General features: G+C 40.2%; 1 protein-coding gene across 1 annotated transcript in view; it reads right to left on the bottom strand.

The window, feature by feature from the left end:
• The window catches only part of LARP4B (La ribonucleoprotein 4B), a 56,710-nt gene extending 39,733 nt beyond the window's left edge, over positions 1-16,977 (bottom strand). Inside the window, exon 1 of the mRNA XM_075144113.1 lies at positions 16,664-16,977. The gene's annotated coding sequence lies outside the window, so the exon portion shown is untranslated. The remainder of the gene's footprint in view (positions 1-16,663) is intronic.
• Positions 16,978-23,275: the final 6,298 nt, after the last annotated feature.

Genomic DNA, 23,275 nt, shown 5'->3' with positions numbered 1-23,275 from the left:
AGTATTAGCACCAGTACTTTGTAAATCTATGGATTGTGGAAGGAAACAGCTAAGATCATGTGAGTCTAACAAACAAGAGTAAAGTTCCACGACACATATGTCCTTTAAAGCATTTGCTGACTGGCCATCAAGCACAACATATTCAGCTAAATCATTAATTTCAGCTGAGGGTAGACAAGTTGTTAGCCAACTGGATAGATAACACATGACTGCAATGTGCACACTGCAACTTCAAACTTCTTGGGCAAGCCACCAGCAATCAGAGAAGCATATCATTCCACTGCTTTTCAGAAGTCCTTTAGATGAGATTACACAAGACGCTTATCATAGGTTAGGTCTAGATTGAAGCTCTAGGTAACTTTGTTTGGATTACTCAGACTAATAATCATATTCTCATTAGTTACACAGATTTGTTGTGATATACACCACACTAAATCCACTCACCCTGTGAGCAAATTATTTTTAATAACTACAATGCCAAACCCATATATTTAAGTTGCATTTTGATCATTAAGGATCAAAATGGCTCTCAAAAAAATTAGATACTATTATAAACTGTTTGAAAAGGGTATTCAACCTGCCTTCTAAATCCCATGCTTTTAACAACGATCAGCTCTTGCTTTTCTGCAAATGGGTAAGCCATATAGAAAGACCCCAAATGCAGAAGGGGTTTCCTTTGCAATTTTCTTCACTTAGTGTGTCACACTGCTACGAGTCCCCAAGACGCCAAGTGCTCTGCTGCAAAATCCCATCTGTTGTGATATACTTCAGAACGACTTCATGTGCAGGGCTGTTCTGGAAAGTTAGTGCCATCAACTTTTCCACCACAGAGTCGCCACTTACCAGACTCGAAGCATAAAACTTACATGACTACAGGCTTGCATGACTATCCTGTCAGAGAATACAGTGTTTGTGGAAAAGGTACTGTTACTTCAGGGGGAGAAACAATAAAAATCACAGAATGTTAAAGGCTCGTCACAGGATGTGTTCTAGCATGTTTTTCATTAGTATTGATACATATCTTTATACACAAACTTATTTACAGGAACCACAACCAATACCTGGTAGTACTAGGAACTACAGATCAGGATTGATAGTTTAGAAGACAGTTTATCGTCTTTTGATGCTAGTTTAATAGTCAGATTAGTGAGCAAGTTAAATGTGGCATTTTAATGCACCAATAAAAATTATCATCCCACTGAAGAGTCACCTTGCCCACCACTTTAAAAGACACACTGAATTGCTGATTGGTAAACCATATCTTTGCATAAATACATGCTGCTGCAATAAGTAGGAGACATTCAAGAGAAAAATTCAAGTCAGCAGACCCATTTGGGATAGAGATAGCAATACCTATGGCAGAACATGGAGCTGTCAGAAGTACACTGCAATTTTTTTTCATTCAAGTTATTAAAAAAAACCCAAACCCACAAGAAAAACCTTCAGAAGCACACAATCTCTTAAATAATATTTCTAGTCTATAGCAAGCAGATTCACAAAAAAATCCACATCTTTCACAAATTATGTCTAGTCACATAATCTACAAAATGGCCTGCATTTATGAATTGATTTAGAAGTACACAATTATAATTTTGTAATACTATATATAATTTCAATTCTGGAAATGCATATAGTAAATATTTTTTCTCCTGGCTTGCCATTCGGTCACCACAGAGTAATTAGTCAAGTTCAACAACTTCAGATATATTATGTCAAGAGTAAAGTTACTCGAGACATGCAAATACTTATTTCCAGAACTACCTAATCCAAAAGAAACTGCATGAATTTTACTGAAGTTTACCAAAAGCAGTTCGTACTTGGTTTGTAAGTAGGCAAAACATTTATCCCCCAGAAGTTTAAAATACAGGTGAAAGCATGTTTCTTTAGAAACTGCATAATATTCACCCATGAAGTCCTTACTGTCCCCAAAACTGAAATACACTGCTCAATCTACTAAATTAGTAATTGCAACAAGAAGCGGAAGAGTGCCTTAATACTGTTGTTTTCTCATTAGAACGAGGACAATACGGGCAGTAATTTTTTACTCATACTTGTACAGATCCCTGTGGGCACCTGGTCAGTAGGGGTTAATCTGAGGAGTTACAGGAGTATTCTCAGGAAGGACTGAGACTGCCTGGCCAAATGACACAGGTATCACATATTTCAGCCTACTGGTTTCCCTCTGCAACATCCACAACAACCTTCACAAACAAAAAGTTGTGGGGCTTTTTTTGTTTTCGTTTTTTTGTTTGCTTGTTTTTTGGTTGTGTTGTTTTGGTTTTTTGTTTTTGTTTTTGTTTTTTTTTTAAAGTTGACAACATGGTTCTTTACTGGCAAATATTTTTAAATGCATCTTGTTGTAAGAATTCCATCATTTCAGAAGATACCAGATACAAACCAGCAATGGTCCACAGGACGACTATACAGATAAGTGCACACAACCACATGATCATTCTTGTCTGGATGCCAAGCCAAGCAGAGCTAGGACCACTCTCATCCAAAAGCCACACGTGTGTGTTATTGTGGAGCCAACATCAGGCTAACCTTTATACTGCATTTTAGTTCAGGTTTAGGTATCTTACAGTACTGACAGACTTAATGTTCAACTGTCTGAAGATATTTGTATACACACTGCATCCACACACACCACAACCTTGCAAATAGCTCGGAAGAGACATGTACTCGACTGTTATATAGCCAACGAAAACCACTACTGCCCCCGCCAACCCTGCCAAAACCTCCCTTGAGTGCAGCCCCCGATCCTCCCACCTCTGCTTTCATTAGAAGTAGTCTCTAATTTTTCTAATTCATATTCAAAGCGTGCTTTTATGCAGTCTGTTTTGCTGTCTAGAGTTACAAGAGTATGAGTAGCAGCATGCGTTCTCTCAACCAAACCAGTCAGATAGATCTGTTATTTAAAAACATGCAAAACCCCAAACAATGCTCTAGGGCTGAGATCTTGCCTGCCAACTTTCAGCCCAGAGTAATCAGCCCTTAAAAAGAGATTTACAAATGCAAGTGCTGACAACTAACTTTCACACTGCAAACAGCAACACCATAAAACAAAAAAGCTCACTAGAATAAAAGATCTTTTCACTGCTCTTCCAGAAAGCACAAACAAAAATAGATTTGAGTTTGGCTTTGTGCAGAACTCTTCCTAGCAAACATTTTTGAAACTTTAAACACAGATTAAGATAAACTTTTCACAAGGCTAATACAGTAATACACTTCCAGTAACATGAGAAAGCCCAAAATGTTTTCAAAACAGAGGTGCACTGCTTAACTTAAGCCTCATAACAAACTTCTAGTTGCAGGCCAGAAACCCTCTTTCTAGTGTCAGAGATAACATACTTTCCCACCATCTTTCACGCCCGTATGTATCCACGAGGATCACGACACTGCAGCAGAAGTAATCAGAGCTACCACTAACTTCAGCTTTTGAAAAGAGTTTTAGCACCTGCTGAATATATCACATAGTTGATATGAGAAATAACAGATGCCTCTTCCAAAAGTATGCTATATATTTAATACATTAACTGCTGTTTAAACAAAGTTTACCTTTCCTTTTTTTATTACTTTCACAAGTGTTTTGAATACCCAAGGCATATGTAATATGTCAAGAGTTAATCATGTACTCAGCCCAAAAGAAAGCCGCTAACTCAGATACAGGATAGTTAAGCTGATAGAGCATCATCAAGAAAAAATGACAAATCCTAATCCTGAAAGGTTGCAAGTTTCCCTCCGTCTTAGTGTTATGAGCAGTGATACAAACTGGAGCTTGCAATTTTAACCAGATGGCAGTTTTAGAAGACTTTCAAAGAAAGATTTCAGCTGTTAATGTACGAGTTGAACCATCATCCCACTGCATGGGGCACGTTACCATTCTGTAGATGAATAACCCTACAAAGCTGTATCGTTCCGATACAGAAAGCCTGTGACAGAACTCAGGGGTTTCCATCTTTCCTTTCGAAGCAGGAAATCATTCTCTTTACAGAACAGATGTGACAAGCAATCTATCACTCAAAGGATGGCATTATTTAAAAGAAAATATACTGTGGTTACATTACCATAGTGGACAAAATAGCTGCGAACAAAAAAATCTAACAACCCCAAAAAGCACATTTGTTGGTGGCGGTCTCTGCAATCATCATTGTGCCTATGTCAGTTGTAAACTCTGTATTACACAACAACAATTAAAAAGCTGACATGACAAATATTTAGTCACAGCATTTGTCTACAGAAGTTAAATATTGAATACACTACTATTTTAAAAATCATCACAAGCTCTGAATTTGTTTAACTGCTAATTAGCTAAATAGTTGGGGGAAAAGTCGAAAGTTTCACCTCTGGAGCTTAGTGTGACATTTATCAAAGTCTGCCAGATGAAGGTTTCAAAACACAAATGCATCCAATGTACATGCCAGCATGGTGGCTGGAAAGTTAGATTTCAAAAAACCCGAGAAAAGTACCGTCTGATTTGTTTCAGTTTTCCTTCCTGCCAAGAAAATTGCTTATGCCCGGGCACCCCCCAGGCAGCACTCAGAATAACGCAACTTTTTAGTTCTTGAAGAGGAACATGGACATAAGCACAGGGAGTGAACCTGCAATTGGACACTTGACAGGTGCAAGGCATTTTATAACCCACATGGCAACCAGGTGTTAGCAAGAAATGCACTGTGTCAGAAGACCACCTAACCTTAATGCTGTACGTTTTTAATGTTCTGCAAAACACCAGCTCAAATGGTTTAGAGCTGTTGCTGCATCTACTTCACAAGTTGTTTAAAAAAAACCCATCTGTTCTTTATAAAGTTGATAGCCTCCAAAACTGTTCTGCAATTCTATTAATTATCTCTTCAAACACAGTCTCTCCTCTAAGAATGGCTGAGATTTCAAGAGGAATCGCAAACCTTGCTATTTAAAGGGAATGCTGTATTTCCTTATTTAAAGATCTATGAAACATTTCTGCGCTAGACTTCACAAGCAATTTGCAACTCCATCATTTACTGAGCGTTCTAACTCGCACACAAACCTGCGCAATGGAACTGCACACCAGAACTGATTACTCTGCAAGTCTAGAAATTCAGATCGTTACAGTAATTACTTGTCCAAGAGATACAAGCAATAAGTTACTACAAGGCCATAAAATACCAAAGAAATCCTGATAGTGGTAAATGACAAGTACACTATACAGAGGTGTATGGAAAAACTCTGAGTCAAGAGCAAGAAAAATGGAAAGGGCATAAAGTTACAGCCTTATTCGCTCACCTAATCTCAAACAACAGGAAGAAAGATCTTGATAGTACACAGAAGATAACAGGATGACTCCTACCAGCAAATAATCCTGATTATCTTTTTTACGTCTAGCCTTTTATGCATTGTATATATGCTTAAAATAAAAGGAAATCTTTTCACTATATTGAAAAGTCTCACACAGAATTTCCGCAGTCCTCTTGCACACCAAGATGATAAGTTTTACACGCAGGTTCTATCTGATGCACACTGAAACATCACTCAAGAAATGGACTAATAAGCTTGTGGATCACATCCTCCTCAGTAATGCAACGTACCAGATGTTTAAGAGTATATAATCTAAAAAAATCTTACCATTTAAGAAGTGCCTATTAAGACAGGAATAACCCACTGGGAAGAAATTTTTGTGCCTGATAAGAGTATCATGTGCCTTGAAGACAAGTGTGATTGTGTCATGAGCAGTTCTCAGTTTGCTTACAGCTGGTTCTCAGTTTTCAAATCTGAAGCAGCACTCTCCTGAATGCAGGCTGAAGGACATAACATTAAGAAATCCAACTCATTAATTAACAGGGTTTGCTTCGTGTAGCACATCCATCACAAAGCCACAAGCTTGTTTTCCTCACTGTAAGTGGACTAACAGCACACACCCTGCAGGTTATCCATAAAGATGCATATTTAATTTCTATTATAACTATCATGTCAGATAAGATATCGTTTTATCAGATGATGATTTCAAAAAGTACCAAACTGTTAATTAAAATAAACCCTTCACTCTTCCCTTTGTGTATTATCTGAGCAACCCCTCAAATGGCAGAGTTCAAGTTGTTAGCAGCTCAGCCAAACCATGACAATTCTGAAATGAAAGGTGGGATGCTACCTTAATATAAAGCATCTATGATCATAATTCTCCACAACCTCATCCTCTCATTAAAAGTTGTTTTATCTAGTTGGATGTAGAATCCCAAATTCTCAAGGCCTACAAAAAGCAGAAATCATCTCACACTGGAGAAAAAGGTCTTTTACTTTTCTCAGGAAAGAGATGAGGAATTTGCCACTCACGCACATTAAGCAAGTACCTCAAAGTATGATGATTTTCCACTAAAATACTCCATCACTTGCCCTCAGTTAGGTTCCTGAGCATTTGACCTCCTTCCTACCTCCCAGCCCTGATGTCTCTTTCTATTTTTCCAGGACAAAAAACATCACCAGCAAGAACAGAATTGGAATAAATTTGAACAATCCCCCTTTTATACAAACAGTGAAACAGAGAACTACACAGTAGTTGCTTGCACACACACTTTACTTCTGGGACCACCACAATAGTAGCAGAGAAGAGAAGACCCAAGTTGAACAACTGATGCCATTAATCCTTCCTTACTGTTCTCTAGGAGACCATCAGCAGAGAGTACTGCAGTTCTGAATGAAACTTAACAGGTCAAGGCTACGTCACTCTGCTGCTGCTGCTATTACTCTTGCCTACAAAGCATCACAGGTAGTTCCTACTGCAAGAGAAAGAAAAAAGAAGAAAAAAAGAAGAAAAAAAAGGAAAGAAAAGACAACAGTAACATACCTGCAGGACTTTCACAGGAGAAGTCCCAGCAGAATGCCTGTACTGAATTAGAGCAATGCAAACTACTGCTCTTCTGCATTGAAAAAAACAGAAAACCAATTAAGCCTCAACACAGGGCAACAACGCTTCAAAGTATCTACAGAAGGACAAGCTTGGAGTTCCAGACCCCACACTCTGCACAGCATTTCACATCTGCCTCTGCATCCAAGCTGTATAATAGGGAAGAATTTGTTAAATTAGCCTAACCATAGAGGGAGACTAACTTTTCATATAATCTTCTAAAAACAGCCAGCCTAAATAATGGCCAAGTAAAAAAAAAAAAAAAAATTATGCCTAACATGGGTTAACAGAAACTGTAGAATGTGATGGAAGCTCCCTCCTTCCACAAGATTTTTTAAAAATTAATATATTTTAAAAACTGATGACATTTTCAACAGACCACAGGCATCATATATTATACTATCTCACTGCTCACATTAATTTCTTGTAACGCTCCCATCCACCTGTATTTACCTGTTGCGCTTGACTAAGCTACGAGGCAACAGTCTGTGCTTGCACAGTGCCCAGTGCAGCGGGATTCTGATCGGCAAATACAAGTCACAACTGAGGTAACACAAATAAAAGTGTTGGTATTTTTACTAATATGCATCATTTTAACTGCTAAAATTGTTTACCTACTACACAAATATTAACTCTAGACCCTTTGGTGTAATCTTTAATAGGCTAATTGCATTCTTCTGTGGAAGTCAAAGCTTCTCAATAACTTCAGATATCTTTATGACTACAAATTAGCTGGGAGACTCTTCCAGGCTTTTAATGTAATACCAATATTTAATATCAAATACTGTTCACTGATGCAGAAATTAATTTTTTCACTTACTGCAAACGTGAGGAAAGCATCACAAAAATCTGTTTCTGAAGTTTAGTACCATCAAATGCAAAACCTCATCTAATTCATCAACTATCATCATCCATGTTGCTTGGCTGCACTGAGGTCACATGCGTTAACAATTGCACAACACCTCTGTACACACAGAAAGCAGAAGACCAAGACACAATTGACTAGAAGCAGTAAATTGAACTGGAAAGAAAATTAAAGCTTGCCCTGGAGTGGAGAGGGCAGGAGCTGATACCTATTAGTACTAATGACTATCGATTTCACAAAATATTGTTCATTTCTGCACTGTTTTTAAATAGGCGTTTTCAGAACACTAGATGGTAACTTAAACTTTTAAGCTCTGATTTATTTAAAATACGGGAAACTTTTCAAGAACTTCCACATCTCTTCACCCTGTATTACTCCTTCCCATAGTCAACCAAGACACCACATGAAGAGATTAACATGGCTATCAGAAAAAGCCACGTGAAAGACTTCTCAGATATTTTTTCCTATAAACGGTAGTTCTTCATTTCGACACACATCTTATTTCCAGCAGGTGAGTTTACTTTGGCACTCTGGATACTAAGTCGGTCTCATTCTATCATACCTTCTCTGAACTCATGCACACATGAGGAATTATTATGCAAGGATAATATCTTGCATAATAGTATATTTTCCTTGTTTCCCTTCTCTCCCCACATAGCTGGCTTGCTCTCACTTAACCAACGGGTTTTTTGGGATTTGCTTTTCTTTACGGTATCTATTGAAGAGAAGTCAGAGAGATTCATCTTCCTATTCCACTGCTGAAGGAAGAAACAATTAAGTATGCTAAGAGCTCACTTTCAGTTTACTTTACTGTTGCACTTTCATCATGAGAGGCAGTTTTCATTCTAAGACTGAAACTGATTCCTGACTTGGAGTGAAAACTAAAAGATACTGAACTTTGCTGGCTAACAACTTGCCAGCATCTCAGCATGCCAGCCTCGCAGCAAGTGGACCTGTCATTTTATAAATCATATTTATTTCACAAAACAACTGCAAGTGCTACAACATTTTACTAGCTGCTTCAAGTTTTCAAAGCTAAGATGCAGCAACTGATCATCTATTTGGAATTTCCTAATTCTTCAAACACTAAGTCTTCAAAAGATACAACACATGACAAAGTACCAGCAGCTTTAGCACTTGCTTAGAGGGAACAAGTTAGATGTTGTGCATGAAGAGTGTCAGTTTAGCAATGCTGGGAACAACGAACTTCCTTGTTTCAATTACTGAATGTTCCTCCTCCCGATTTACCAATATGATCTTTAAGTTTTCAGCATACTTCACTACACCACTAACCAGAAAGTGGCCAATGCACACTCACGATGCTGCCTGTGATTCTAGGCAGTATAGCTCGCAAAGGTAAAGGAGATAACTAACCCAGCTCTGCTGAGTAGGATTTTATAGACAGCATCTTCTTCAGAAAAATTCAGAAGTTGGCAGAAGAGGATGCAGTATCTTATGATGAAAGACAAGACTGAAAACATCACTTGAAGCTATAAAGTTAATATTTAGGGCTTCCAAGGGTGAGGTTAGAAGTCTGACGTTCTTTAACAGGTCTTACTAGGCTTATCATCTTAGAATATCGCTATTATTTGGATTCCATGTTTCAAGTCTGCAATCAGTGTGTGCTTAAGCAAGAGGAGGTCAAAAACTGCATTGGGAACTTCTAGGACACAATATTTTTAGTGCTTTGAATTATTCTTTAAGACACACACATAGCTTCAAAGCCGATTTGCTAAGTTCTTCATCACCACATTCTCGGACCACACAATAAACACCTAATTCAGGGAAGCAGAAATCTTACACCAAGGATCTCAAATTCAAACGCACACAGAACTAGAATTCTGGAAAAGATTTGATGCAGACTGATGGGTCAGCTGTTACAGCGCTCCTAGAATACATCTTAGGTCAGAACAGGTCTGAGAAAAGTGAGAGAGAAAAGGGTCTACATCTACATAAAGTCCAAGTGAGAGGCATATACAGAACCAAATAAGATGTTGATAATTACAGTGATAAATGAAAAGATACAATGACAAGTCTTCTTCCGACACGAATGTATACAATAATCCTTGACTATGCAAAGACTATTTTAATAAACAGTTGTTCTGCAAAACAAACAGCGTAGGATGAACTCCCCTCAGGCTTTGGGGTTTGGGTTTTTTTTCAGATGACTTGAAAGGCATTCATTTACCTAAAATATGTTAGTTTAAGTTTTGAAACATGTTCAGGACCAAATCTAAAGTGAAATTAAACTACTTACAGAAAAAGCATCATTTAACTTTAAGACTTTGTAATAAGAAAAGGAAGCTAATGTTTTTGCCAACGATTATTTCATTAACCTCTTTGCCAAAAATAGAATTTAACCCAAATAATCCAGTCATTTCAGTATTACTTCCTCTTTTGAAAAAAGCCACCAACCTCCATTACAATCTTCACCAAAATCAGAAGCAACTCTTGCTTACTTTTAAAACACTGTATGAAAGATTATCACCTACTGGGTGCACATTTGTTCACACTTAGAGCACCCCACCTTTTTAGAGTATCATTGTAATCAAAACTACTGGTAATTCAGGTTTTGACTCACTGTTAAAGGATGGACTGTTTCAATATTTGAGCTTGGATTTAAGGACAATAATTCTTCCTTGCAAGTCAAAATAACTGGGCACAGACCCTCCTAAAAATTCCACTGATTCCTTGAATCCAGGCAATTAAAATACACAACGTTAATTAAGAAACAGAAAATTACAATCATAACAAAATAGATTATAAGCTAAGCTGCAACATGTTCATAAAAAAAAAGGATCCCACTCCCTTCTTTATAATACAAATCTTTTAGACACTTATTATAAAGAATTGGACAACAAGCTTTGAACAGGGACACAAACCCAAGATCTTGGAGACATGCCAATGCAGGCAATGATATTTTGCCCAAATTGTTTGCCTTGCTGCTTTAAACAGAAACATGTTGACCATATTCTGTCCCTATCTGTCGGGCAGCAACAACATTGAATGGGAATGAAACTCCGAGATAAGATTGCAAATTCTGCATATATAGGTAGCTATTTTATAAGCTTTGGTCCTCAGCACTTAAAGTAACAGTGCCCTGATGCATTCTTCACTTTTGCTCTATTTTTCTAGTTCCTAGAACAAGAACCAGAAATCATACGATACATCAAAACGTTTGAGCATAAACCTTCAGCACCCGGTTATGAAAAAGCAAGCTACTTTGGACATTGGCCTGTTGATTCATCAGTTCCTTGTTTGAACAACAGTCAGAGTCAGACTCCGTTGTGGGGCAACCTGCGACAGCATCACAACATGTAAAAATATGCTTGTGGATACCAACACTGACTGAAAACAAAACCATAAAGCTGCCAAGACACTTCACTGTAAAGCTTCTCAAGCATTTCATGAATTTTCTGACAAGTGAGATTTATCAAATGATTAAATATTTTTTCTTCAACATAATTACTATTTAACTAATATTTTGTTTCTCAAGATTCCCTGTCAGATCACTGGCATCCTATGATTATAAAATACTTGAAAATAGATTGCAGAACATTAGGTCTGCTGAGAAATACAGAGCAACACTTTAATAGAATAACAGAAATCTACAATTTTTTGAAGTAAGTTTGTAACTCCATTACCAAGACAGATGGAAGTCTGCCTTATGAATACCATCAATAAAGTACTAACATTCTTCATTATTGCTTATTTCCAGAAGCTAGCAGGGAAGGGCCAGTATGAAGTTGAGGGAGAATTAATCTAAGCAAAGGTAAAATACTGTTCTGATACTTGTGCAAAAAATCACAGGAAACCTAAAAGCAAAATTAAGCGATACAGTATTCAGACTTGCAAAAAGCCTAGCACAAGCTTTAGATAAAATAACTATGTTCTACAACTACACTCAAAACTCAGTATATTCCTGAACAAGTCCCATGTGAACTGCTGATAGCATCTGAAGGTGTAATTTCCAAAGTCTTTATATCGTCAGTGCTTGTTATTTTCAATAGTAAAAGTGATACGGGCATTTTAGGAAGAAGTCCCTAACAGATAAAGCAATTCTGGGTCTAATTCATCATAAGCTACCATGCCAGATAGATGTCTATAGATATCTATAGGCAGCTATGTTTCTATCTATCTATCTGTGCAACAGTCCAGAACTAAAAGTTGTGTATAGTTACTACTACCTTAAACAGAGGCATACTGAACTCGAGATATCCATGAACTCTAGATGGCCATAAAGGCAATCCAGAATAAACCTTTACTGTAGGATATACTCTCGGGGACACCAGCTCCTTACGTGCTAACAGCCTTATGCGAATAATAACAGAGCTGCTGGAAGTGCAGAGGCGGCAATCCATTCAGCTTATGAACGAATGATTCCTTTTGTATTACATCATTCAACTACCCATTAAGGAGCTGGACTGACAGGATCCAGAATATGCATAGCCCAGCCCTCCATGGTAAACGAGCGTTAGAAAAGATTAAGGCTCAAAGAAATTCGTGATTCATCAGGGCGTCAAAACAGCATTTCCCCAATTCCCTGCAATGTTCTAGGCCAAGTAGCTAGCCACATATTAGTAACCCATGTCAGACTTCCAATTTTGGAGTTAATTGCTGTTCCTGAAACACATAGCCAGACACAAAATACCTGCAGCAGCACACATCACAGAACGAACACTGCCATGGCTATCCTAATCACAGAATTATGTTGTATTACAGTCACACCTAATTTAAGTACTCTAAAGTACCTCTGTTGTCTGCAGGTATTACTCTGCAGCGCCTGCTTCCTCACAGAGGGGGGGGACACCCCCCTTTAGAAAGAGTACGTAACAGCAACACACACACACAACACACAAATGTGAAAGACCAATGAAAAAAACAGATCATAAATCCTTGGCTCCATCACATCACCAAAACCTAAGAAATATCAGCTATGAACCAGCTAATAGAATTTGTTTCTCTCTTGCACTACTTTGTGGAACTTGGCTAGATTAATTTAAATGAATGGGTGGTCCAGAGATCAACTTCTAGTCTCCTGTTTCTAACAAGTTCCTCAAACTTGCTGGTTTTAGACAAATTTTTATCATGAGCCAGTCAAAGCCCGCATATCCTTAAAGAGAAAGAAACAGATTATTGGAATAGCAATGGGTCTTCTTCAATTATCCAGTATTTACAGCACCAAATTATTTTTATTGACCAGGTGAAATATCACCGAGTTTTATATTCAGAGAAAGTGCTCAGAGGCATTCTATTTTCATGTTTGACTGTTATGACACACTAGCTTGCCCTTAACACAGAGGAGTTAATACACAGGAAAAGAAAACAGAACTCCCCCAAAGCACTAGCTTACAAATGCATTTACAACATTTTCAGCTGGTACCTTTGATAAACCGTATTACTGGTTCAGAGGGGAAGGGGGTGTGTGCGTGCGTGTTTTCTCTTTTTTGAGGTATCACATAAAACTAGCATTATTTCAAAGTTTAAGTTTTACATCACTTTCCCCTCCCTAATTTAACGACTGGCTTACGTGGTGAAATCCACCTGTCTAGAACTTGTTTTATATGGACTAAAATGCAGTATTAGATTCAGCATGCGTGTGCCTTGCTTTGGGAACAATATGGTTCAAATACCTTTCTGGGGCCTTTACTACAAGAGTAGCTTTTACTCTCATCTTCTACACAGTTCTCCACATACTATTGCCTCTTACAAAACTGCAGGGGGAGGGGTTAATTTTCTTCCTTACAACGTCCTATTTTGTAACATCCTTCCTTTCCTACTAGTACCTGTGTGGCCATTCTGAATGCAAATACAAGAGACGGCAATACTCATGTTAGTTTAATATCACTGATTACATACAGGAATAAATGCAGCCAAAGACTATTTTCAACAGTTATTTCTAAGAGTTACACAAACTTGTTGACTAAAAATGTCATTTTGCCAGTAAATGCTTAAAGGAACCGAACACTATGTAAACCACATTTTTTACAACGTCTTATGTCATATAGCAGTTCCTCACATGTGCATGTACACACAAAAAAATCACATTCCCAAAGCTGATGTTCTCCAGACTTGAAACTGTGTTTCTTTGCATTCTTCATCTGGTGTCTTTTGCTTTTTTCTCTGTGCCAGCAGTAGCCACCTTGACCCTGCGTTTGTTAGCTACCTCTACAGCCACCTTTCCACCTTCCTTACAGAGCATCTCCAAGACAAGATGCTCTTCTTCAAAAAGATCGATAAGGCCGTGCCCTTGACAAAACCTGCTCCTTCCAACACAGGCACAAGAAAAGATAAGTCAAGCGCTCTACATGCTTATTTATGTACCTTACCTGTTAATTTACGAGAATGTGAATGTCTGATGAATATATACAGGCACCATGGAATTAAACATTAATAGTGCTGAAGGGCCAAAAAGCCACCTAGCTTAAAAAAATTAAACTGATGAAACGCATCTACACCTAATTACTTTGTTCTTTATAACTCCTTTCTTGCTACCTTTCTGCTGTCACTTTAGATTTGTCACGCACTATGGCCAGAAACATGCCTTTTCCATGTCCAGCATGTGCATTTTGTGAGGTAATGTAATAAATATTTAACAAAGAGTTTATATTACCATGCCAATTAAGCTCACAAATGATTTAAAGCCAAAGCCACTGCCAGATATGTGACTTAATAAGAGACGCAGCAACAGATCTCCACAGAACATGTAGATTAGACAAACCTGACTGTATTTTGCATTTCAGTAAAATAAACCAAGTAGTTAATTTCACTCTAATCAAGTAAAACATCAGAGCCAGAAATTGCCTACATGGTTACTGCACGTCTCAAAAAGAAACAAAAAAAACCCAAAATCCCACAACTGCCTCCAGTTCCCGATCTTCCATCTTGCTCTGTACTGAAGCAGATTTAAGTTCCAACCACATATCTAAACAATATATATATGTACATATCAGTCATCCATACCTTTCTATGTGTGTATTTGCATTAGAGCAAGCCATAAAAAGCAACAAAGGCAGAACACACTTGCGCTGACACCTTTATTCCCTTAAGGCATTTGTGTGTAAACACTTGAAAAAAACAGAAAGACTTACAAGGGAAACAATTCAATCTAACCTAGAACATTGTGTGCACTTAAAGACCCAATTATATACCATGAGAACATACAATCACTTATTTAGGAACATCCAAGAGGTCAAATGTTTTCTATTAATTCATTTATGCAAACCTTTTATTTCAGTTTCAGTAAGGATTTTTTTTTTCCGAAATGTAAGACCAATAGAACACAAGAGTAATTTTGGCTTCCATATAAATAGTATACACATATAAATGGCAACACACCTAGAAAAATAAAATATCCTACAGACATTACATATAAAGTATGTACTGTTTTCTGTATGTGCTTTATTGGCCTCACCCGAGTTTTCTCCTCCCTTTCACTTCCCGCAAAAAAAAAAAAAATTAAAAATTAGAAAATATCAATGTTCGTCTAATAGCTAGAGTGATTAAGCTGATTAGCTTCATATCTCAAGAATTAACTTGAAGAAATGCTTACAAGTCAGCAGGAAACAAGTGAAAGTTCAACTGATATAAACAGTTACCAGATCAGAATCAAAACCCTTGAGTTGTGAAATCCCAGCAAGTTTAAAAAAAGAACACAACATGCTTTGACCTTTGAAAATTTATCTCAATCCTTCAAAACCAGCGAAGTTTGACATGAAACTTAAACCACGTGAAAGGTTAAAGCCCTTTCAATAGTGATCCTGAGGCAGAACTAAAGAAAGATTCCTACTCCAATTTTACTAAGGATTCAGACGGAGGCCAACAAAACTAGGCCAGAGACAAGACGCAGGATCGGAAGCCAGAATTCCCATGGTTTTACCCCAACCGTGACTCAAGTTTAAACAGTGGTTTTGAAACCAGCTCTCTCTCTGTGGCCACAGGCAAGCCTCAACCACTTTGCCTCAATTCCCTTACCTGCAGAATAAAAATAATTATACTTATCTGCCACACAGGCATCTTCTACAACATTGTTTGGCAAGTGCACATCTGTTTAAACTGTGGTCAAAGCTATGTAGTAATTTTGAGCATCTGCACAAACTGAAACTGAGAGTGAAAACAACTTAGCCGAAGCGGCCGGCGAAGGCCCAACGACAACAAAATCCTAGGGGCAAAACACCGTCTGCGCGGTGGCGGCTTCTGCAAGCAGCGCTTCGTAACCTGTCGGCAGAGCTGGCCCGCTACCTCCCGCACAACCAATTCGCCTGCTGAGGACACGGCTCTCCCGGCAAGGCCGCGCTGCCCTGCACCGGCCCGGGGCGATGGGCGAGGGGCTGGTGCCGCCCGCGCCTGCCGCTTCCTCCAGCCGCGCTCTTCCAGAGCGGGTCACGGCTCCCCAGCCGCAAGGGCGGACAGCCGGGACGCGCCATAAAGCCGGTGCTCCAGGCGTGCCTCCGCGCCGCTCTCCCCTTCCCCGCTGCCTCCGAAGGCGCTCGCACCCGCTGCCCACGGAGATCTTCGGCAACGCCAAACCGGCGCGGGGGGCAAAGCTCACTCGGCCGCTGCCGGGCCACCATGCGGGGCCGGGGCAGCGAGCGCTGCTCGGTGAGGCCGCAGTACGGGAGCGGCCCCGGCGGCCCAGCCCGGCGACTCGCCCTATCCCCCGCCACCATCAAGGCCCCGAGCCGGGATCCCTCCTCCTCCTCCCTCCTGCCTCTCCCCCGGGAACCGCCTCGGGCGGGAAGATGGCGGCTCCGGCCGCCTCCCCGGTGCGAGGGGGGTGGCGGTGGCGGAACGGGGGGGTGTTCCTGCCCCTCCAGCTCCGCCATTCCCCCTCACACCGGGAGATGGGAGGGGGCGGGCGGCCCAAGCGGGCGCCGCCGCCGGGAGGGCGCGGGCCCCGGGAGGCCCCTCGCACTCACCTGTCACCAGCAGCCGCCGCCGCCCTCGGGCCGGGCCTCGACGGGGAGAAGACGGGCGGGCACGGGGGGGGGTCTCCGCTGGCGCCGGGGCCTCTCGCTGCGCCGCCGCCGCCGCCGGGGCCTCGCCGCCGCCGGATGCCAGGAGGAGGAGAGCGGAGAGCGGGGCGGGGGCCGGGAGGAGAAGCAGGCGGCGGCAGCACAGCGGGGAGGGGGGCGCGGAGGAGGAGGAGGCGGCGGCGGCGGCTCCGGGGCCCGAAACGTCTCCGAGCCGAGACTCAACCACCCGCTCGCATGAGAGACCCGCTTCCGGCTCCCGGCGGAAGTCCCTCCTCCGCCGGCGGAAGGGATTGGCCGGCGGTGCTGCGCAGAGCGGCGCGCTCGGCCGGCACCAGTGCCCACGGATTGGCGGAGGGGGCCCCGCGCGCGGCGTGACGCGCGGCAGCACGTGACGCGCCTGACGTCACTCGCTCTGAATGAGCGCGCGGAGGCGGGCCGACGCCGCCCGCCCACCCGAGGCGTTTTATCTCCTCGCACTTGCCGTAGCGCCGCCGCCGCCGGCGGCGGGGCGGGGCGGGGCGGGGCGGGGCGGGGCGGTCGCTCGCCTCAACTGGGGCCTTCCCCAGCGGCAGCTCCTGGTCCTCCAGCGGCCGGGCCCCGCCAGGCCGCCCGGCACCGCCCCGATCGCTTCCCGGCTGACCGGGAAGTGGCGCCTCCCGGCCCGGTGGGCACCCTGTGGCTGGGGGCAGCGTCCACGCTCCCCCAGGACCCCGGCAGGCCTCCACGGCGGCGTTGGGGGTGCTCAGGCAGGGTGTCCTTTTCAGACTGGGAAGCGACAGAGCTGATCTTAACAGCTTGTCCTTCGGGCAGGAGCCCGTGGCGGCGGGGTCAGGCAGCGTGCCTTGCCAGGGCTTGCCCTTACGAGGGCTGCGAGTCCAGGAGCGCTCTCAGGTCTGTGCGTTGACACAGGGCGTGTTGTCGCCTTCTGAGGCGGTGTCACAACAGCGATGGGAGGATCCAGACGCTTGTCCAAAATTACAGACCCTACCATAGAATATTCTAGCTCTTAATACAGCAGCTTCTCTGGAGTAAGGCTGAGTAGTTGTGGCTTCAGAAGGAAATGATGAACATAAATAGAAGGATTTTAGGAGGATATTTCATGAAAGAGCCTTCTGTTTCATGTGGGTTGTGAAAGCCAGGAGACCATTCTGTCAGTAGAACTCTTCTGACTTCGCAGCCTCAGTTTACCAAGTTGGGGAATAGAGTGTATCTTCAGTTATATAAAACCACAGTGAATTCCAAGAGATTCAAGAGTTCTTTCGTTTGACAAAGAACAAACAAGTCTTCTCAAACAGTTCTAGTTATTTAGTACAAATCATAATGTGTTTTTAACTGTAGTTAATTAGGCAAATGGAAAACCTGTGGTTTCTTCTCAGGACTTCAAAAAAACACACTGGAAAGAATCACCCTCAAGGACTGCTCCCAGTCCTCAGCTTGCCATCTACCTCAAACGTGGCAAAACGTATATCACCTCACAACCAGCTGGCAATTATTATTTGTACCATGCGTTGCTGCCTATCTCTGCATCTCAGAAATAAACCCAGATAGGGCCTTCTGGGTCCTGTTTTTAATCCTTCCTGATAAGAGTCATATTCCTGCCTTCAGGGTATCCGCTAGAAATTCCCATAGAGACAATACTGCAATTAACTTAGAAGACCTATTCTAATGACACCCAAGTACCCTTTGGAACTGTTTTGAGGTTGCTGTATTGTTCCAAATCCCTAGCTAGTAGAGGCAATAAAGCACATCGTAGTGCCTGAAATGAGGTCAGGTCTTATCAGACGTGAAGCTTTACTGTTCATCCGAGGGAAGTGTGTCTCAGCGTTCATTCTTGGGCAAACAAGTGCTTCTGCAAGCACAGGTGGTGTTTTCCTTAGTAAGTTGTTTTGGTTTTACAGAATTGTTATGAGGGAGAAACCCTGAGCAAAGGAGGATGGCTAGGGTAGAGCCTGATCAGGAAAAGGAATAAACTTCAGCTTTGAGCATAGGTATTTAGAAGGACAGAAGATACTGTCCTACTGCACACTAAGCAGTGCAGGAGGTGTGACTGATCCATTAGGTGGTCACCATGCAGCTGCTATGTAAAGAATTGATTACTTAAAAGTCTAAAACAGTGAAACAATTGCTATTCCTAATTGTTTGTTACTTTATAAAGGAGCTCAATATAATTTTGTTCTTTAATGCCAGATTATTTTTCAGCAGACTACAGTTCTTGTCAATAAAAGGAAAAAAGCAAGGTCTAATTTTAAGCTCTCAAACATTGTGAGCCCCATTATATCCTTGTTCTAGAGGGGCCTCAAAATTCCTGATACTTACCCCTTTAGAAATACAGCCTTCATGTCTCCCCCATGCCGTACCCCCATGCAACACTTGGGCAGAAAACCAAACTCATCAGACCAATAAGAAGACTGCACTGTACCATTCCTTCTGCTAACTCAGGGTTTATGATTGCAGAGCTCATCTTCTCCCTTTCTGCAACTGAAGGAGTGTGTGTGAGGGAGAAAATGACTGATTCCTGTCAAAGACCAGCACATGGAGACAGCCTCATCATAGGTAGGATTTTCTTTAATGGATAGGGTTAGTTCTGTTTGTTTGGGATTTTTTCCCAAGGCAGTTTAACTGTGTTCCTAAAGGAGAAAAATACTCTGAGACTAAATTTTTTAAAACCCCAATGTTATAAAAATGTTATATATTGATAGACATGTTAATATATATGTGTTGGGTTTATGATTTTTATTTCCTTATTGTTAAGTTTTATTGTGGTTGAGTAACAGTCAAACCAGTGCACTTTTTCCATAAAGTAATACGAGTTTTCTACTTGCCTTGTCCACTTCTAATTCTCTTCTCAGTGTAGGGGATGTAGAAGTTAATCACTCAATGCTTCCATTTTTTAATGGCACACTGCTGAGATCAAAGAGATTTGAGTTTTTCCTTGTACGGTGGTAGCTGAGGAATGTGTGCAAAAATACGAGTAAAATATTACAAATCGACAGTGGATGCTGTGTGGTAATAGAAACTACTCCTATTTCTTATACAGCTCAAACTCAGCAGTCTGGAGAGAAAATGCATCTCTGAAGGAGCAATGTGCGTGAACTATAGGATTGTTAGTCCACATAAATAAAGCAAGATTAGACTAACTAGTTGGTTCTTTCTTGATCTGTGGTCAAACAGATGTAGAAGGGACTATGTATTAATGATATATTGTTAAAATTATATTTTGTAAAGTTTTTTTTAATCGGGATTCCTAGTTCAGCAAAAAAGAATGAGGTATTTAGTATACTTAAGAAGATAACTTCTTACGAAGAGGAACTGCAAAAAATACAGTATTCCTGGAAGCTAAATGTAGAATTGAGCTGTCAGAAACGCAAACCCTTAAAAATCACTAAATATACTGGAATGCTTGGGCTTTACAGTCTTTACGAGTTCCTCTAAGTACAATACAAAGGGTATTATTTCCTTCCTTGCAAGAGCACAGAGGATTAATTCATTAAAGTTTGTGAAGCACTCAGGTGACATGATAAAAACTTCCACTGAAACAGGACTAGATTTCTGCTTTGTAAGGAAGTTCCTGTTTTGGGATACCTTTTTTTTTTCCCCTTTTCACTCCTTTAAAACACACTCTAGTAGTTGCATTCTCAAAATACTTTATCCTGCAGATCTATGGGATAAGGCTTCATGAATCACTAGTATTTAAGATTTGCTGACCTAGAACACTTGCCAAAACCCACAAACCACTCAATACTTTGCAGTTTGTGAGATCTTATGAGCCAAGTAATATTTTATAATTCCTGAAGCTGTTACCCAGCTTTGCAGGAACAGAGATCTTTTCAAACGTAAGATACTAAATGATTGCGTGCAATGGACTATTCCTGTCATAAAACTGCAACTTAAATAGAATTCAGTAATCGTTCTGCATTTCATTGATTTGATGAGTGGCATTTTAAATATATATTATTTCTACGTCGGTATCTTCCATAGGTCACAAGTAAATAGTTGACTGTGTAAAAGACGGTCTCTATTCCAAGTAGACTACCATCTCAACAGTCAAAGCAGACAAAGATGAAGAGAAACTGAATACTGCTTCCAAAGGGAGGGAAAAGTAAGAGAGATTAAGTGACCTGCCAAATGTAGATATACAAAATATCTACATTTGAGTCTCAGCTCTATGTGGAATCCTATAGTTAGTGAAATGTTCAGGCTTCCTTTGTAGCTAAATGAAAATTAATTACCAAGTAAACTGATAAAAGTCCATTATTGCTCACATAGATCTATGATCCCTGTTACTCATGCATCTCTAACTGTATGAATGATCCAGATTCCGATGAGGTAGCCAGAGATATGTTCCAATATAGCTTTTAATCTTATTTGATTTTTAATGACATAACCTTCATTTTCTCAACTAAGTGCAGATGTGTAAATACAGAGTATTCAGTCCTGATAAAAACAGATGTGATAATTTGGATCTCTTTCTTTTCTAGTTGAAGAATCATTTATAGCATAGTAGCAAGGCTATCATGAGACAATTTCTTAATTATATCCAGTGCCAAAATTCAATTTGACTGCAACGATAGCAGCACACATAGCAGCGCTGAGTACCTACACATATGATTGACAACATGAACATGTGCACTTTCTGACTTTTTTGGATCAGCTGCTATGTTTGGTAACAAACATTGTAAAGTGCTGCCCTAGAACTAGTTCAAACAAAACCACATTTAGCAGATTTTTCCCTCTAGCCTTGTCCCTTCAGCAGGTTAGTCATATATCTTTAAGAGATAGAGACCATTTTAAAATAAGGTTGTGGTGTAGGTGCCAGCCATCGTCAAACCTTGGTTTTCATTAACGCAGTGTAAAAAAGTCTAAGCTGTAGATGGTACCATAAATATTAAAACCATTGTTAACAGCAGCTGATGCCAAACTTTCAAAAGATGGTTTAACAGTAATAATTAATGTTAATTGGGCATAATCACAAGTCTGAAAATTACCATCCTATTTCATGGAGTTTACACTATCATCAAACTGACTAGTATACAGGACTTACTCCATCTATATGTAGCGGGTCTGTAGCAGAGCCAGGACTGGAAACCAGATCTCTCACGTTCCAGGTTTGAGCAACATACTGTCTTGAATTTAGTTATTGTTCATCTGTGACAATATTTGTTTCTTTAGCTTGAACCCATTTTTAAAAGCTAATTAAACCTTAATGAGAAATCATACCATTTATATAAATTTTGTGGCTGAGTAAGAATTTTCTGAAGGGATCTGAAATCAACTCAGATTTTCTTAGCAGTAAGCATGTTAGCAATTTTCTGCCTTTGTACTTATTTTTGTTATTCTACCACTGTTGTTTCTGAGCACTTCACAACACTCTTTAAATATCATTGTAACCACTGTGTAAAGTATGAGTGTATTTATCCTCAGTCAACAAGTGGCAAACTAACGCATGAAGATGTTTGAGCTCAGTCTTGTAACTGGTCCTGTGCAAAAGTTTTGTCTGCGCTGAAAAACGATTATAATTTTGTATTTCTGTCCTCTTGAGCCCTATACTAAGATTCAGTGGGGACCATATATGCATATATTTTTATTCTCCAACCTTCCCATTTCAAACATGAGCACCTTTAATTGTATTTTCTGCTTTTGTTCTCGTAGATTATAAGAAGATTTTCTGTTTCTATTTTTTTTTTGCTTTGGGATGCAATTTTGATTCTTTCCTTCTCAATTATGTTGGAGATCTGTGAAGAAAATTGCATGAAAAATTTCAGGCTACCAGATTAATGTTTTGCAAAGCTATGGATATCAAATGTTTCTCGTTATACAAGGCATATATTGTATAAGGCATATAGTAAGCTGGGATAAAAAGTTGAAATATTAAAAGTTGAAATATTAAAAGTTGAACTTAAATACTGAACACTTGAAAAATAAGCAAATACCCTCTATAGAAACATATTTGTGGCACCTTTGTTTCCAGTTATTCAGGAAAAATGTACACCTCCACAGAAATTAACATTTTGTTTGGCCATTAGTCAATTTAGCATCAGATAGACTTTTTAATATGACCCATCCATCATAACAGAGTATTATGTACAAAAAGACCAAACATAGAACTCAGGAAGTGTCTCTTTTTTGAAGTTTATTCAGGCCAAATGAAACATTAATTACAAAAAAAGTGGTTCTAAAGTAACACTTCCCTGAATCTGGCATTAGTCATACCACTAAATATTATGGTGTATGTTACTAACATAGAACACAATTTAAATCACAGAGCTCTCCTAAATTTTCAATTTACTTGGAGAAATGTGGTTTTCTGCTTTAACTCTGCATCAAATATCTGTCTGTGACACAGAAATGCAGAAGAGTTTTTAAAAGACAATTCATTAGAAGTGTATCTGTTTAATTATAGCGATAATGAAGATCCTTTAGCTCTTATTCATGGGCATATATTCCTCAATGGATAAAGAAACACATCTGAAAATGGTAAAACTTAGTAATGAAGAGTTAGCAGATTCTGTGCTCACTTTTCTTGAATGTTCATTTGAACTTGGAAACTCTAGAGCT

This window comes from Calonectris borealis, chromosome 2, assembly GCF_964195595.1.
Source record: "Calonectris borealis chromosome 2, bCalBor7.hap1.2, whole genome shotgun sequence".
NCBI classification, from domain to species: domain Eukaryota; kingdom Metazoa; phylum Chordata; class Aves; order Procellariiformes; family Procellariidae; genus Calonectris; species Calonectris borealis.
This window is presented reverse-complemented; position numbering and strand designations above follow the sequence as displayed.